The following is an 18,106-nucleotide window of genomic DNA, read 5'->3' as shown; positions in this document are numbered from 1 at the left end:
CAGAAAACAGAGGAAGTTTTTGTTCACTCACAGCTGGTTTCAATTGCCATAGAATGCGTTCAGTTGTAAAATGAAATATATTTATCATATGTCAAAATTATTTTCTTATATCTTATGAATATTCCGTAAGAATAGTATGAGTTCAATTTAGAGCACTTTTGAAAAAAAAATGCTTGCCTATTTGACGATGTTGACCTACTTTGCATCCTTATACAGACACACACTAATACTTGCGATGGCCTAATACACCCGTTATGATATTATTGATATACAATATATGAGTGGTGGCCATAGTGATGCATTTTTACCAAATACCTTTTTTGTCAGTTTTTTCAACCCATTTTACCCGTTCAATTTCTTTTACTCCCTTTTAAAAAATAATTGATCACACTCCCTGTGTCACATCCTTCGTATATATATATATATATAAGTCTAAATTGAAAACAACGTTCAAACCTATGATTGCGTTGGATAAGAACCGCAATTTTTATACGTGTGCATGCAAAACAAATTTCTTGGTAGAGGGGTCTTAATACAGCACAAACAACATTTTCCAAAAGACCAAAAAAGTAAAAAAATATATTTTAACAAAACGCATTTGACTAACAGGTCGAACAACGGATGTTCTTAAACTCTGCTGACGTGCAAAAATTTGTTCACCATATCCGGATGTCGACAATTAATGTCTCTTCAGTGATGTTAGGAATCGAAACGGTATTTGGAAGGACATATAATTAACCTCAATTTAGGATAGACTCTTCAATTTTGAAGAGTCGAAATAGGATGAACGGATCCTATAAACCCGAAGGAATATATAATACAAGCCCAAACGAAAAAATAAAAATAAGTCTAAATTCAAAACAACGTCCAAACCTTTGAATGCGTTGGATTAAAACTGCAATTTTTATACGTGTGCATGCAAAACAAATTTCTTGGTAGAGGGGTCTAAATACAGCACAAACAACATTTTCCAAAAGACCAAAACAAGTGAAAAAGTATATTTAAACAAAACGCATTTGACTAACAGGCCGAACAACGGATGTTCTTAAACCCTGCTGACTGCCATTGGCGATTGCCAAATAAACTGATCACTAGATGTTACAAAATGGATCTTTATTATTAATTCATTACCTAACAGAAAACAATAAACTTGCGGAAAAGATGGTATTACGCAAACATAAGGTGTAAAAATTTGTACACCATATCCGGATTTCGACAATAAATGTCTCTTCAGTGATGTTAGGAATCGACAAGGTATTTGGAAGGCCACATAATTTGCCTCAATTTAGGATAGACTCTTGAATTTAGAAGAGTCGAAATAGGATGAACGGATCATATAAACCCGAAGGCAAATAAAATACAAGCCCAAACGAAAAAATATAAATAAGTATAAATTGAAACAACGTTCAAACCTATGATTGCGTTGGATAAAAACTGCAATTTTTATACGTGTGCATGCAAAACAAATTTCTTGGTACAGGGGTCTAAATACAACACAAAGAACAGTTTCCAAAAGGCAAAAAAAGTGAAAAAAGTATATTTAAACAAAACGTATCTGACTAACAAGTCGAACAACGGATGTTCTTAAACCCTGCTGACTGCAATTGGTGATTGCCAAATAAACATATCACAAGATGTAACAAAATTAATCTTTATTATTAATTTAATACCAAACAGAAAACAATAAACTTGCAGAAAAGATAATTCAACAATATATATATATATATACAAGTTTAAATTGAAAACAACGTTCAAACCTATGATTGCGTTGGAAAAAATCCGCAATTTTTATACGTGTGCATGCAAAACAAATTTCTTTGAAGAGGGGTCTAAAAACAGCACAAACAACAATTTCCAAAAGACCAAAAAAGTGAAAAATATTTTAACAAAACGCATTTGACTAGCAGGTCGAACAACGGATGTTCTTAAACCCTGCTGACTGCCATGGCGATTGCCAAATAAACATATCACAGATGTAACACAATGGATCTTAATTATATTAATTTGATACCAAACAGAAAACAATAAACTTGCAGAAAAGATGCTATTCCGCAAACATGAGGTACAAAAATTTGTACACCATATCCGGAATTCGACAATTAATGTCTCTTCAGTGATGTTAGGAATCGAAACGGTATTTGGAAGGCCATATAATTTACCTCAATATATATCAAGTCTAAATTGAAAACAACGTTCAAACCTATGATTGCGTTGGAAAAAATCCGCAATTTTTATACGTGTGCGTGTAAAACAAATTTCTTGGTAGAGGGGTCTAAATACAGCACAAACAACATTTTCCAAAAGACCAAAAAGTGAAAAGTTTTAATTTATTAACAAAACGCATTTGACTAACAGATCGAACAACTGATGTTCTTAAACCCTGCTGACTGCCATTGGCGATTGCCAAATAAATTGATCACCAGCTGTAACATGGATCTTAATTATTAATTTAATACCAAACAGAAAACAATAAACTTGCGGAAAAGATGGTATATCGCAAACATGAGGTGCAAAAATTTGTACACCATATCCGGATTTCAACAGTTAATGTCTCTTCAGTGATGTTAAGGATCGAAACGGTATTTGGAAGGCCATATAGTTTACCTCAATTTAGGATAGACTCTTGAATTTTAAAGAGTCGAAATAGGATGAATGGATCATATACACCCGAAGGAAAATATAATACAAGCCCAAACGAAAAAATATAAACAAGTCTAAATTGAAAACAATGTTCAAACCTATGATTGCGTTGGATAAAAACCGCAATTTTTATACGTTTGCATGTAAAACAAATTTCTTGGTAGAGGGGTCTAAATACAGCACAAGCAACATTTTCTAAAAGACCAAAAAGTGAAAAGTATATATTAACAAAACGCATTTGACTAACAGGTCGAACAACTGATTTTCTTAAACCCTGCTGACTGGCATTGGCGATTGCCAAATAAATTTATTACCAGATGTAACATGGATCTTAATTATTAATTTAATACCAAACAGAAAACAGTAAACCTGCGGAAAAGATGGTATATCGCAAACATGAGGTGCATAAATTTGTACACCATAGCCTGATTTCGACAATTAATGTCTCTTCAGTGATGTATGGGATCGAAACGGTGTTTGGAAGGCCATATAATTTATCTCAATTTAGGATAGACTCTTGAATTTTAAAGAGTCGAAATAGGACGAACGGATCATATACACCCGAAGGAAAATATAATACAAGCCCAAATGAAAAAATATAAAAAAGTCTAAATTGAAAACATCGTTCAACCCTATGATTGCGTTGGATAAAAACCGCAATTTTTATACGTGTGCATGCAAAACAAATTTCTTGGTACAGGGGTCTAAATACAGCACAAACAATATTTTCCAAAAGACCAAAAAGTAAAAAGTATATTTTAACAAATCATATCATACCTATCATAACCTATCATACACAACCTGATTGTGAACAAATTTTTATATAACCATAAATACACGTTGGAAGACTTTAGTCTTCAAAAAGGTAGTGGTCGTTCCAAGTTCACAAAAGCCGCATGAAAGGATGTTACTCATGTATTCGTGTTATGCGTTAACATGTATGTTACTTTGATCAGGCAGTACATACATTAGTACCTGAATGAAAACTCAAGCAACGGTTAAGAAGTACGTCCAGATAGACTGTCATGACGGACTGATTTTTATATGCAGCTACAACTTCAATAGTGGACAGAATGTGGACATCTGTTGTGTATCTATTCTGGAGAAGAACATTTATGTGCATGTTTGATTTATTAAAGTACATACGGCAGATGCAGCTACATCCAGACCTCACTGATTTATTCTGTTAGTATATTAGGTAAATGTTGTTTGAAACCGCAGCACTATGTTTGACAAACGTATCTTTCTAATTTTTAGCTGATTTATTCTTGTTCCTGACTTTTTAACTGTCTTTATTTAATCAACGTGTTGTTGGTTTGATCTCTGTTCTCCATTGGACAAAACACAGTTTAAACGTCAAATGTTATTGCCTTCTTTTGCATTTCTCATTTTGACGTCAAAACATAGAAAGAACACATCTTTTTGCAGATAATTGGAAAAGAAAGATTGCGTTTCATTAAAGAGACAGATTCACCAAATCACGTGCAATACGATAATTCTCTACTCTTGACTCGATAATTTTAAATATTTAAAATGCTCGGCAAACCTCAAATTTGAAAAATTTAACAACTCTAGAGGAGAAATATCGTATCACAAATGATATGATAGAATATATATACATAAACCGTTGCCTTTGTATGCGCCTGTCCTAGGTCGGGAGCCTGTTGTTCAGCGGTAGTGGTTTGTTCATGTGGTTCATAAGTGTTTCTCGTTTCTCGTGTTTTATATAGATTAGACCGTTGGTTTTCCTGTTTGAATTGTTTCCACTAGTTATTGTGGGGCTTTTTCTTGCTGTTCGGTGTGTTCCAAGGTTCCGTGTTGAAGGCCGTACTTAGACCTATAATTATTTACTTTTTACACATTGTGATTTGGACGGAGAGTTGTCTCATTAACACCCATACCTTATCTCCTTATTTCTCTATTCATATTCACACAAATCCGATTTTATTAACTAGATTAAAATACTGACTCGTACTGTTTGATTTATAACGACTTAAATTTTATCGATTGTGTCAATTCCTGATACCAGAGTCATATAATACTATTTGATTAATTTGTTGTGATGGTGTTTTCCATCTTGTTAGTATATTTAGTAATTTTGGTGACCAAATGAGATACGATAATTTGGCAAGTTACTAATCTCCTGTATTAGATATGTCTGTACTAAGTCAATAAGGTATTTTTTTTCCTCTCCGTATTTTACGCAAAGTCCAATCCGTACACTTTTCAATAATATGATTCTATCTCATCTTAGCTGTTTGAAATAACCCAGCCTAAAACAAACCACACCTTAATTATTTAAAAATTAACTGGATCATGAGAATTATTATAAATTGTATAAAAAAAGACTAAGGGAAATTGATGTTTATTCAAACTTACACTGGAAGATATTTTTTTCTGACTGAAACCAACACGAATTCATGTTATATAGGAAAAAAAACATTAAAAGGAATAACACATTTATTAAATGTGTGTATATTTAAAGCTTCGAGTTAGACAAACAATTCAAATAATTATATGTGTTTTGTTTTGTTATTTCAAACATTTATGAATACGGGATATAAAACTAATATTTAGATATTTGCAGTTAGTTTAGTTCAATTTCATTAAAGTAAACTAAAAAGCATCGCTACAGTATTCATGGTCTTATAGGTATGCAAGTTAATAAATCAACCTTATTTTAAACACAAGGAATGTCAACATTGAAAACTAAAACAAACGAGCCACGAGAAATAACCATAATTTTGACTGATCCGAACATGACAAATCATTCTTATACAGGTAGAACGATGATTTATACATATTTTTATTCTATAACATGCAATCAAAGAGACCAACAAATGAAGAAAAATATCGTCAAAATACGATTGCATATGCTGGTATTTTTTCTGACTATAGACTTTAAATACTTATGTTTATACCAGGTTATATCATCATCGGAATTTTCTCAGGATGTTGTCTCGATGGATAATTAAAGCGTATTAACCTGACAATATCGGGATATGGGTATTTAGTCAAATGCTAACAGGAAGTTGTGATAAAAAAACCGACACGGAAAAAAAAGAAAACAATGTCAAAATGTTCAGGCTTTAATTCAATCTTTTTTTGGTAGGTTGATGCACGCATACGATCTTTATTGTGTCTTATACTGTTAGAGGCAAATAATGTTTAACGACTATATATATTAACTTGTAAACACGTTACCTATGAGCTATGAAAGGCAAGTAGTTCGTGCATTTTTCCAAGTAGGTTTTAAAAAAATTCAAACAAATATACTTTCCTTTGGGTTTGCAATCACTATCCTATAGATTAACAACTGTTGGTTATATTGATAATTTAGAATACTTTTTTGTTATGCATTCATATTCATTTGACGCTACAAATGTTATATTCTGAATTATGAACTGAATATATGTAGATATAAGAAGATGTGGTATGAGTGCCAATGAGACAACTCTCCATCCAAGTCTCAATTTATAAAAGTAAACCATTATAGGTCGAAGCACGGTCTTCTACATTGTTCCATGTATCTTTATTTTAGGGCAGAGAGATAAAATGCTTAACAGGTGGAGAGATTATAGTAAAGTTTTTGTGAAAACATCTATATATGAAAAAGTACTTGAATGCGCTAAAAAATACAACTGCATTTTAATCACTGGTAAGGATGGTAATGGAATTACTTCTATCATGCGAAATGTGGTTCTCGCTTTTGAGTCAGAGGAGTATGCTATTTATCCAATCACTACACCAGAGTATATCAAACAATTATATAGTCCGTTCAAAAAGATAATGTTTTGTGTGGAGAATATTTGTGGCCGATATGATTGTATGTATTATGATATTCAGATATGGAGTTCCTGGGAAACACATATAAACAGTATGCTAGAGGATAAAAATGTCAAATTTATCATTTCCTGTCGCAATCGAGTTTTTAACGATTCACAGTTTAAGAATTTAAAACTGCATCATACTTGTATATGCAATTTATCTGATGACAACTATAAATATTCAGAAAATGACATAAGTAAAATTACCAACATTTATAATATTCAGCGTATTTCAATAATGAAAAATGTTTATGAAGTTTATATGGAATCAGAGTGCTTTCCCCTTTTATGCAGTTTATATAAAAACATAATGAAATATGATCCTGACATGATTGTAAAAGACTTTTTCATAGCTCCGTACTCAGTATATGAAAATCAACTAAGCGAATTGATCAAAAACATGAATTTAGGAAAGTACTGCGCGTTAGATCTTTGTGTTATGTTTAATAACCATCTCGAAGAAGCGTTATTTTTTGGTGACTTATCTGATGAGTTACAACTGACTTATCTGATGAGTTACAACCTGTTTTCAATGAGACTTGAATTACTATCTTTAGAAGGCTTTGTTTTGAAAAGTCAAGATGGTGTTTATTCTACAGTTCATGATAGATTGTTTGATTTTTTGATATTTTTTTTCGGACATAGAATTATAAAATGCATGATCAAACACGCCCAAATAAGCGTAATTATGCAGAGATTTGTATTCAAGGAATATAAGGCCAAACCAAATGAATATAAAATTTTGATTCCATTCGAGGTTTTGCCACTATACTTTGATAGACTATTACACGATTGGTCCAACCGAGAACTCATTAGCGTATTCTCCAATAAGAACTTAATCGATGAAAAATTTCAAGAAAATTTATACGTCACATATTAGATCAAAGTAATGAAAAACAAAATGTTCATCTTGCAAATATGATTGCTATTGAATTGAAATAAACACTCTTGACGATGTCCTGCAGTAAAGGTTATATTAAATTTGTTCGTTGGTTGATACGAACCGATGCTGATGTTAATGAATGTCGATATGACGGTGCATCACCTGTTTTATTGGCTTGAATAGAAGGTAACTTGGATGTTGTCACTGAATTACTAAATGCAGGAGCAGACATATATTTGGATGACATAGATAGTAGAACTCCTCTTCATGCTGCTTGTCAATTAAATCATAATGCTATCGTTCAACTTTTATTGGATATCGACGTAGATCCAAATTCTTACTTACATGAGGGAATCTCACCTCTCATGATTTCTTCCGAAAACGGCAATATAGTTGTGTCTAAATTGCTTGACAAGTTCGCAGATGTAAACTATTGCACCCGTAGTGGTGTGTCTGCATTTTTTTTTTGGCATGCGAGAAGGGACATGCAGACGTAGCCAAATGTCTGCTCGAAGGAGGTGCAGATGTTAATTTATGTATTAAAAATGGGTCATCTTCACTTTTCATAGCATGTCAAAATGGACATTTATCAACAGTGAATTCTTTATTGAACGCAAATATAGATACAAATAAAGGCAGTTATTCAGGTGCAACACCGTTATTATTAGTCTGTCAAGAAGGATATGCTAAAATAGTTGAAACACTTATCAAGCATGATGCAAATGTAAATATATTCCGGAATGTATCGCCTCTTTTTACGGCATGTTAACATGGACATTTAGAAGTTGTTAAATTACTTCTAAAAACTGACATAAACGTTAATAAATGTAATTTTAAAACATTGACACCATTGTATATTTCCTGTCAGCAAGGCAACGCTGAAATAGTTGTAGAATTATTAAAGAAAAATATAGACATAAACATGTGTTCTGCTGAGGAAAAGTCGCCCCTTTTTATCGCGTGTCAAGAAAATCAATTGGCAATAGTTTGTCATCTACTGGATATGAAAGAAAAACTTGACATTAATAAATGCACAATTGATCAACGCAGTCCTTTGTTTGAAGCATGTTTAGAAGGACACATAGAAATTGTGAAAGTATTGCTCGAAAAGAATGCTGATATACACATTATTAATAAAGCAGGTCAATCTGCACTTTCTGTTGCTCGTGAAAATAAACGATATAGTATAGTAAGATTCTTCGAAGAGAATAAGAAACAAACACTCAGCAGTGCAGAGTAGAAGACAGATATTTCACAATGTATTTAGTCTCAGTTTTAAATGTTGATGTTTAACTAAATCAAGTTAGCGTATTCAAAGTTTTAAAGATATTCTCCAAGGCCCACTTGCTTAAAGCTACTTAAGTAAACACTTGATTTTGATATGATGAAGATATAATCTTAAGATCAATTTAACTGAGATATGTAGCTGGCATGTCATTAACTGCTACATTGTATATAGTCCCTTGTCAATTTAAGTTGATCATTGTCATTTTGCTTTGTTACTTCTGTTACCTTTTCTATTGGTCGCCTTGGGCTGTTTTCTGCTCTTTGGTCGTGCTGTTGTTGCCTCTTTGACACATTTCAAGTTTCCATTTTCAATTCTCCACTTATATTAAGGCAACTACTCCATTTTTACCTTAGTCGTAAATGTATGCATAACACATCTGAAACTAAGTATTTCCTAAGTAAAATTTTGATTGGGTTAAATCACACCTACATAACTTAAGAGGTATGCATAAAAATGCTTTAAGTAAAAAACGCCTATGAGTCTTAAATATAAAGTAGGTATGGAGATGCCTTATATACTAAGTGTACGAAAAAAGATACAGCATTCGAAAAAATGCGGTTTCTCAGAGAAAGCAAGGATTAGCTTTCACTGAATCAGTTTATAATATTTTCAGTAATATTTCGTTTGTTTAATGCCAGATATTACCGACTATTCAAATTTTACAAAATATCTTGAAAATAGGGATAACAGTTGGCAGTTGTATTATGACATTTTACCCTTTTGTCTTAATCTCTCTTTTGTGTATTCGGAGAAATGTTCCTTATTTTCAAACGCTTTTATTTTTTTTATTCATTTGTACGTATATCCATGATAGAATGACCTTGAACGTTATTTTACTCAAATAAATGCATAAGGTTTTACATCGCTTGGTATGAATGTGACTATGCAAATTTTTATCTACTCTAAATCGTTTGTTTCTTTTGGAAACGGGATGGGGGAATGCATAGATTTTTTTCTAATAAATATTGTCTAAAAAAATAAATTAAATTGTAACTTAAATGCAATTCATAGCCCCAGTGTTCAATACGTTCATGAAAAATCAATCGTTTTAGAAGAGAAGTACCTGTAATAAGAAAGTTTTTTAAGGTAAATTATTTAAAACAAACCTTAATCCTGTATTGTTAGAATAGACAAATATAATTGTTTCGAAAAAAAAGCCCCTTCCACAGAGGAGCATCCATGAAATGCGAATGGTCCGTTATTTGGCAATTAAAACTTGTTTGATTCTAGCGTCACTTTTTGGGTCTTTTTTGGACGAAATGGGCGTTTGGCGTACACAATGTGAATCCAAGTATATTTCATGAGTTTAATTTCACCCAATGTATAAAGAGTCTAATTTTGAATTCTATAGAATATTTTCTCATGGCATTTTCTGTACACATAAAATATATGCATATTGTATTATATTTCGTTTTTGATCTAAAGCCCTTTCTTCCCTCGTGAATATCAGTAGGAGAAATTTTGCTTTTATTTTTTTCTTCCCCATGCTTTTCTATCAAAAAATATTCTTTTATTACATGTTTGGATACTTATTTTGTCACGTATTCCTTTTAGTTCAAGATAACACCACCATTATAGTTTAACAACGTTTGTTATAAAAGTATGCATGATTCAAACAAAGTAAATAAGAACACTAAAGTTAAAATTTTTATGCATACAAGCCATGTTTGTCCTTTGTTATTTTCTCTATACGTTATTTGTACCAACTAGTCAATATAATGTTGACATTAAGTTAAAGGTCTACCATTTAGAGGATGTTGAATAAACATTTGCTGACAGGTTTGTGTTAGAATATATAGTTACAACTTTCTGTCATGAAACAGATATTTCAAGCTTATATGTAAAGTTTTTGTTCCGTCTTTCCGTGAATTTTCAGTATACAGGTGATTGCTTTAGTATAATTACTGTTATTGTTTAGTATTATCATAATAATTACGTCTGAAGCTTTAACCGTTCAATTCCGAACTGGACCATGTGAACAGTTCATTATTTGAAATAGCGTTCATTGCTACATGAAAATTACATTTTCTAATAATAAAGATAATGATAGTGTGTATGCATATATTTATAAGAGTAGTTCTCGTTTATCATGTCTATCGGAATGGTTTATATTAATAGTAATATTCATTATTTGGAATTAAAGTTGATATATCACGTTTTTAAATTAACAAATAAAAAATAATTTTACATCTTTCTTAGAAATTCATGTTTATTTATCTATTTGTTTATCTAATTATCTATTCATGTATTAATTTTCACTGCGTTTCTATCAAATACAATGGAACTTCATTACAGTTTTACACTTTTATCGGTTTAATAAATAAAACTTAGATCAATATATCAATACTGAGTTAGTGAAAAAATTGAATGACATCATGTAATCTAGAATTATCTGTCAAACAATTGAAAATCTGCAGAGTGAGTTGTATTTCTTTACTCTCATTTTCCTTTTTTAAATGGTGTGATGATATTCTATCGATAATTACAAAACTGCACACTTGAAACAGTTACGACGAAGATCGAACAAACGATTGTAACAATAGTCTTTCGGAGCCAAAATGTAAGGCATAAGTGGATATTCTGATAGGAATTTGTAGGTTGTGTTTGTGTCCTTGATGAGGTTTGATGAGGTACATTGAATATTTGTCATTTTAATAAACAGTGTTTTATTGTTTCTGTGTCTCCACAAATGGACTTTGGGGATTGTATCAAGTTTCTGTCATAGAGGTGTTTGTTGTGTCTGCTACAGTGTATTTTTATTCTTGAATAATATATATGACTAGACTAGGAACCATAGTAATATATTACAGGCTTAATATGACGGTTACATTTAAAATAATTTTTGAAAGAGAGAACGAACGGGCTATTTTGTAGATCAATAGTCTGCGAGTTCTAGGATTTCACTGTTGAGGAGAGGAAATAGTTAGAATATAATGTTGTTCTTGTTTCAATAGGTTGAAAAACATTAGCATCACGCGTTTTATATATATGTATATTACGGAACCGTTCAAGTAAAATATTATTAAGATAAGATGGAGTCATATTGTTAGTCATTTTGTAAAAATATTTAAGTCCGGGGGCCTCCGTCTATCCTTTAGTTTTCCTATCCTCTTTCCTTATATGGTAAATTGATAGATGTTAACCGTGTTCCTTCAGTCAGAATCCTTGCAGCCTCTATTTTGACGCTTTCTATTCTATGAATTAAAACTAATGTAGATGTATTTCAAACTATATCAGCATATTCAAAAACTAGCCATATATAAGAATAATAAAGCTTTTTTTACTATCATATCGATATGCTTGTGCCAATTACAGTCGATTGACAGTATTACTCCAAGAGACGTGTTTTCATTTACAGAGTTTAAAGGGAACTTATTTATGAAAGATGTGGATGAATTGTTTAATAAGTATCCGGAATATGGTCATATTCTCAGTTTAATCAGCAGTAAAATTAACCAACCACTTTTCTGACAAGTATTAGATTTTCTTTAAATCTTTATTAAGCTTTAATGCTTGATTTACTGGTTTGTCCATTATAAGACACAGACTTGTGTCATCTGCAAAAAATTTTATTTCTGACTGAATTTCAGTAAAAATATATATCATTTATAGATATTAAAAAGTTCTCTAGATGTTAAATCAAGCAATTGGACTGTTTTTGAATACACTTTTGTATGACAATTATACTATTGGTATCAGGAGAATGTTTCACATTAAAGTCGGAAAAGGTAAACGTTCACATTGTGTGTCGAATTAAGTTCAAAATACATCTAGATACTAATAATAGATTTGTATACAATGTAACTGTAACAAATCTTGATTATCGAGAAACGGCATACACATTCAAGACAATACGTGAAGAGGTTTCTAACTTGGGACAAGCCCGTGACGAAGAAAGAGGAGCATATTTTCTTTTGTTTATATTTGACAGTTCAAATTTCAATTAGGTCTTATAAATCAGAATACTAGACAACACAAACTCAAACAATATTATACTAAAATAATTTTCACGTTTAATACAACCAAGTTAAAAAAAATCTCTCTCATATAAAGTAATTCCTTCCAACGTGCACATATCGGGGTCGTACTCCATAGAACATTTTATATAGCGCCGAAGTATGAACTCTACAGGAAAAAGCCTAACACTGCCAACTAGACAATGCATAGATTATTGGAAAAAGAATTTATCTATAATTACGTTACTTTCAATTAACATTTCATTATACATGTTATAAACCAAAAAAGATTGTTAATGAATTTAAATACTGCACAATGTACAAGTTATCGTCATAAGATACATATGAACTTTCTATTTCTATCTATAACCTGTATATGTATCATATAACTCCTGTTGATAAGATATTGAAGAGCTTGCTCTTCCTATCATTATTTTTTTTTATATAATTGTAGATTTGCTCCTAACAAGGAATCTATTAAACCAAAAGTCCATAGTTTTAGAGATAAATCTATCCTTTAGAAAGTTAAATGGACGCAATCATCATTTGGTTGACTGTTATTGTTCATCTGTTTTAAACATGACGACGGATATTTCTTATTTTCGTATCAAATTTGTTTGCGATTATGACAGCACCAAATGTGACTTATCATCGACTTAGTACTTGCAACGATCAACACAACTGGTGCCGTCCATGATGTCTGATCTGCTCACCCTTCCAGAGCACAGGATATCAACCCTTCATCTTATTTGGGCTTATGTTGCTCATTAGTGAATTTTCTATGTACTGTTTTTGGACGTTTTGTTTTTACTATTCTTGTTTTGTCAAAGTATTATCGGTTTTCATGTGGATAGATGTATCTGTCTCTTGTATCTTACGCGTTCTTCTTTCACAGACATATATGATTTTGATGGTTGTTACTGTTCAGTGGGTTTTGATCGGTTGATTTTAAATTTTGTTTGTTAAATATCTTGTGACAAATATTTCATGAATACCGAGGACGATAATACAATGACATAAATTGCAATTTGTCGTTTTTACAAAAATTGAAAGACCAAGATGAAGGGAGTGTTGACACTCCCTATAAGAAGCATTGGATTTACCGTCCCTTTTGAAACACATGAGGCTCTCTGTCAAACAATCCACTACATCCAAACTAAGATGCGGGATGGCAATTTCTCTATCGACCCTTAGAGGAACTTCTTTCGCTTTCAACGTATGAGGTAATATTTGCCATAAGTAAGTTTGATGTTGAGAAACAACATGTTTGATGGAACATTTGACTCGAGTGATCTTAAATCGAAAACATACGTTGGATCGAATAAGTGGTAACAGTTAATTTGCAATGTTCAAATCTTGTAAACCCATTTTGGATATACAAATCAAGTAAAAGAAACTGGAGGAATGGCATAAATTCAAACGTAGTGATATAACGAGATTGTTATTTTAGATGGACAATTCATAAAATGTAAGATTATTCGTCTTATGCTCAGATATTCCTCAGCGAAGTAAGGCGTCGTTCTTTGTGTTATTATGGGTTTAGTGTTTTACTATTCATGTATTATTCTTTATTCGGATTCACTCTCAGATAAAAAAATAAGTATTACAAATACGCATTCGGTGCAATTTCTGTAACTTTATTGCACTGTATTCACTTCAATCACTGTATCAAATGTGTTGCAAGAGTTCCAGACTTCTCGTTATTCTTCACTATCATCATCATGGGGGATGTTAGTATAGCATGTATAGAGAGAGGTAACATCAAACGAGAAAATGATTGTTTCAGGAGGGAGAGGGTTCATGGATTCCATTTTCTTAAAATAGTGTGTTGTATCTTGTATATAGAATGGTATATTTTCTACATGGGGTCTTAACTAAAAGGTATCGCTACACCTTACACACACCAACTGAATGTCTAGTCCAGCTTCTTACTTTGGTATTGACATGCAATGACTTCACATGCAATGGTGAACACTTTCCCAAGTTTAATATAAAAGAAATGGGAACAAAGATGGCCCTGTCTTATGCCATTATTTTTTCCTTGAATGTTCTTCCTAAACATTGCACCAAGACCATTCCCTTCAGTCAGGCCATACGAATAAAACGGATTTGCTCCGCCACCAACGATACTGCAAAAAGGCCTCCACAAGAACTTCGCGGTCACCTAAAAAACTTGGCTACAGAAGAAAATGATGATGGATAAAGGTTTTTCTCGTGTAACAACCAGCCGAGATTAAATTTTACAATATAACAACAAACAGGTCAACAAAAGAATGCCGTTTGTGCTGACTTACAATCCAAAATTTGACAAGTTATCACACCTTATTCGCAAAAATTGGAAGAAAATCGAAAAACCTCCTACATTATCCAAGATCTTTCCCTAGCCACCTGTTCTGGCTTTCCGTAGTCCCATAAGCCTTAAATACTTACTAGTGAGAGCTGATTTATCCTTTAAATCAAGCTCTTTGTCTGTGTACTCTTAAAAGGGATGAGGACACAAAAGATGTCTGACTTGCAAGCAACTACTGAATACCCAGACTTTTAACAGTCACTCCACTGGTACGGAATACACCATATTTTGCAACGTTAATTGCAAGACTACAAAGGCTGTGTATCTTCTACAGTATACATGTGGTAAGCAGTATGTTGGTGAGTCAGAACAGCCATTTACAAAACGTATGAACGGCCATCGTAGCGACTATGAATACAAGCCAGCCCTTCCTCTCAGTCGACATTTGAAATCCCCTGACTACACTAAGGTAGTTCTTAATCGACTGACCATTACAATCATAGACCACATCACTGCTTGGTCTAAGAAGGACAGACTAACTCGGGAAAGATTTTGGATCTGAAAATTAAAAACTTTGGCACCAAATTGGATCAATGAAAATGTTTAGTTCAAATTTGTGCAGTGCTTTTCATTTTTGGTTATATTAAATATTACTACTCAGTCTCTGTTGCTATTCCTATACCTTTGTCGATTCTGAAATTCTAGAATTACACAAGTTTAAATTGCAGGGTGCTATTCATTTGGAATGTATAAATACGCAGCTACGGTGATTTACTTAACCTTTGTCAAAATTTAAAAAAACTAAAATTATCAAATTGCTTTCTATTTGGAATGTGTAAATACGCAGCCTCTGTTATAATTACTTTACCTTCGTCAAATTTGAAATTTAGAGTATTATACCCGCTCATATCGGTTAGTGCTATTCATTGGGAATGGATTTCTACGCAGTCTCAACTTTCATGACCTGTGAAATTTTAGAAATGTTCCAGTTCAAATTGCACATTACCATTTTTGTTAGAAGAATATCTATGCAGTCTATGTTGTTAATTCCTTAACTTAGTCATTTTTGAAATTTTAGATGTGTACAAGCGTTGGTCAGTTTTAATTTTATAAATTTTAAAGATTATTATAGTTTAATAAAGGAAACAGTGGTATACCGCTGTTCAATATTCATCAATTGATTAAGCGAAAACAAATCCAAATTAAAAACTAAAACCGAGGGAAACAAATAAACTATAAGAGGAAAACAACGGAACAACAGAAACTCTGAACTGTAACAAAAACACAACCACCAACATACATAGAAACAGGCTATTTAATAACAACTGCCATATTCCTGACTTGGTACAGGACATTTTAAGAACAAATGGTGAGTTGAACATGGTTTTAATGTAACAAAACCTCCCGCTTATATGGCAATGTTAAAAATACCGTTAAAATGACAACATTACGTGACAGGAATACAGTACAAATAAACACAAGAACACTCAGGATGAAGAAATACATAAATATATAATATAAAAGTTCATATAACATGTAAACTACAGAATAACAACGGAAACCTCCCATGAATTTACGACAGTACACCACAAACAAAGTATAAACTGTGCGTCACACGAATGTATCAACGCGACAAAAAGTGACATTTTTGTGACGTTTATATTATCACAGGTAAATTTCTAAAAACAGAATCAAATTGTTTTATTGTAGACACGTATAAGAATATAAAATTGTGATTGAGTTTGTCATGGTATTGTTTTATGTATTTTCTAACCATGACAAGAATATTTAAATGGAATTGAGTTTGTAATGGTGTTATATTTGTATTTTCTAACCATGTCGGTTTTCTTATAAATCAAAACTGTGTAGAAACTAAACATTTCCTGTGAAAATAGTAGCTTTAAACTTAAAATCTTAAAATTATATAAATGAAATAGCTGATTTGTTATCATAACTTTTCCATACATATATAAAACGAACATAAAATAACTGTTATATAATGAAAGATGATGTAAGTCAAAACAGAAAACATACTTGAAAACAAACAGCATTGGATGTTGGATGTGTACTGATTGATAATTTAGTCTTAGGTGCATGCTTTTTTTATATTAGTTGTTATTGGCTTTGAACTTTCTGTCAGTAACTGCGAGTACTCTCATATCTGTACGTAGTGTCTTTTTGTTGTTGGGATGTACATGTATCCGGTCACGTCCACGTGTTATTGTGATATGTATTTCTATTTGTATCCATCTGATGAGTTAAGCCTTTTTCAACTAATTTTTATAGTTCGTTCTTATGTTGTACTGTTACACCACTGTCCCAGGTTAGGGGGAGGGTTTGGATCCCGCTTACATGTTTAACCCCGCCACATTCTGTATGTATGTGCCTGTTCCAAGTCAGGAGTCTGTAATTCAGTGGTTGTCGTTTGTTGCTGTGTTACATATTTGTTTTTCGTTTATTTTTTGTACATTAATTAGGCCGTTAGTTTTCTCAATTAAATTGTTTGACATTAGTGATTTCGGGGCCTTTTATAAATGACTATGCGGTATGGGCTTTGATCATTGTTGAAGGTCGTACGGTGACCTATAGCTGTTAGTTTCTGTGTCATGTGGTCTCTTGTGGAGAGTTGTCTCATTGACGATCATACCACATCTTCTTTTTTAAACATAAAACAAAAACACTGTAGACGAACCACGAGTAACTCGACTATCTTGACAGATAAGACATCATTATGTGAAATGTACCAAAAATACAGAATTTATACCACAAACGATAAATCGTAACACAATATCTAACAAGACTTACCAAAGAAACATCATAACAAAATACATGAATCTTGGATGTATAAATACCGAGACACGTCGTATAGCAATGCGAATTCACACTCGGCAAAACAGTCATATCATGCATATTGGGGAATAGGTCACGTTCGATACTTAGCAGACCAGATGACGTAGATGGTAAACCACAATCTAAAAATTGGTAAAAAATGTCGTTAGTTAGTTTAGACACAGACACATTGTATAGATCAACCAAATCGTGATGGTGTACATAAAATTTACGGAGTGTCATTTTCAATGTTTTCTTGTCTTTTAGAGAGTTTTGAATAAATTCTGCTTCATACGAGTACAAATACAAATCGGCCAGTAGGTGTCCTCAATAAGTACCCATTCGAATACCGACTGTCTGTTGAAATATCAATCCTCAAAAATTAACAAATAT

Source organism: Mytilus californianus, unplaced genomic scaffold (assembly GCF_021869535.1).
Source record: "Mytilus californianus isolate M0D057914Y unplaced genomic scaffold, xbMytCali1.0.p SCAF_6, whole genome shotgun sequence".
In the NCBI taxonomy this organism is placed as follows: domain Eukaryota; kingdom Metazoa; phylum Mollusca; class Bivalvia; order Mytilida; family Mytilidae; genus Mytilus; species Mytilus californianus.
This window is presented reverse-complemented; position numbering follows the sequence as displayed.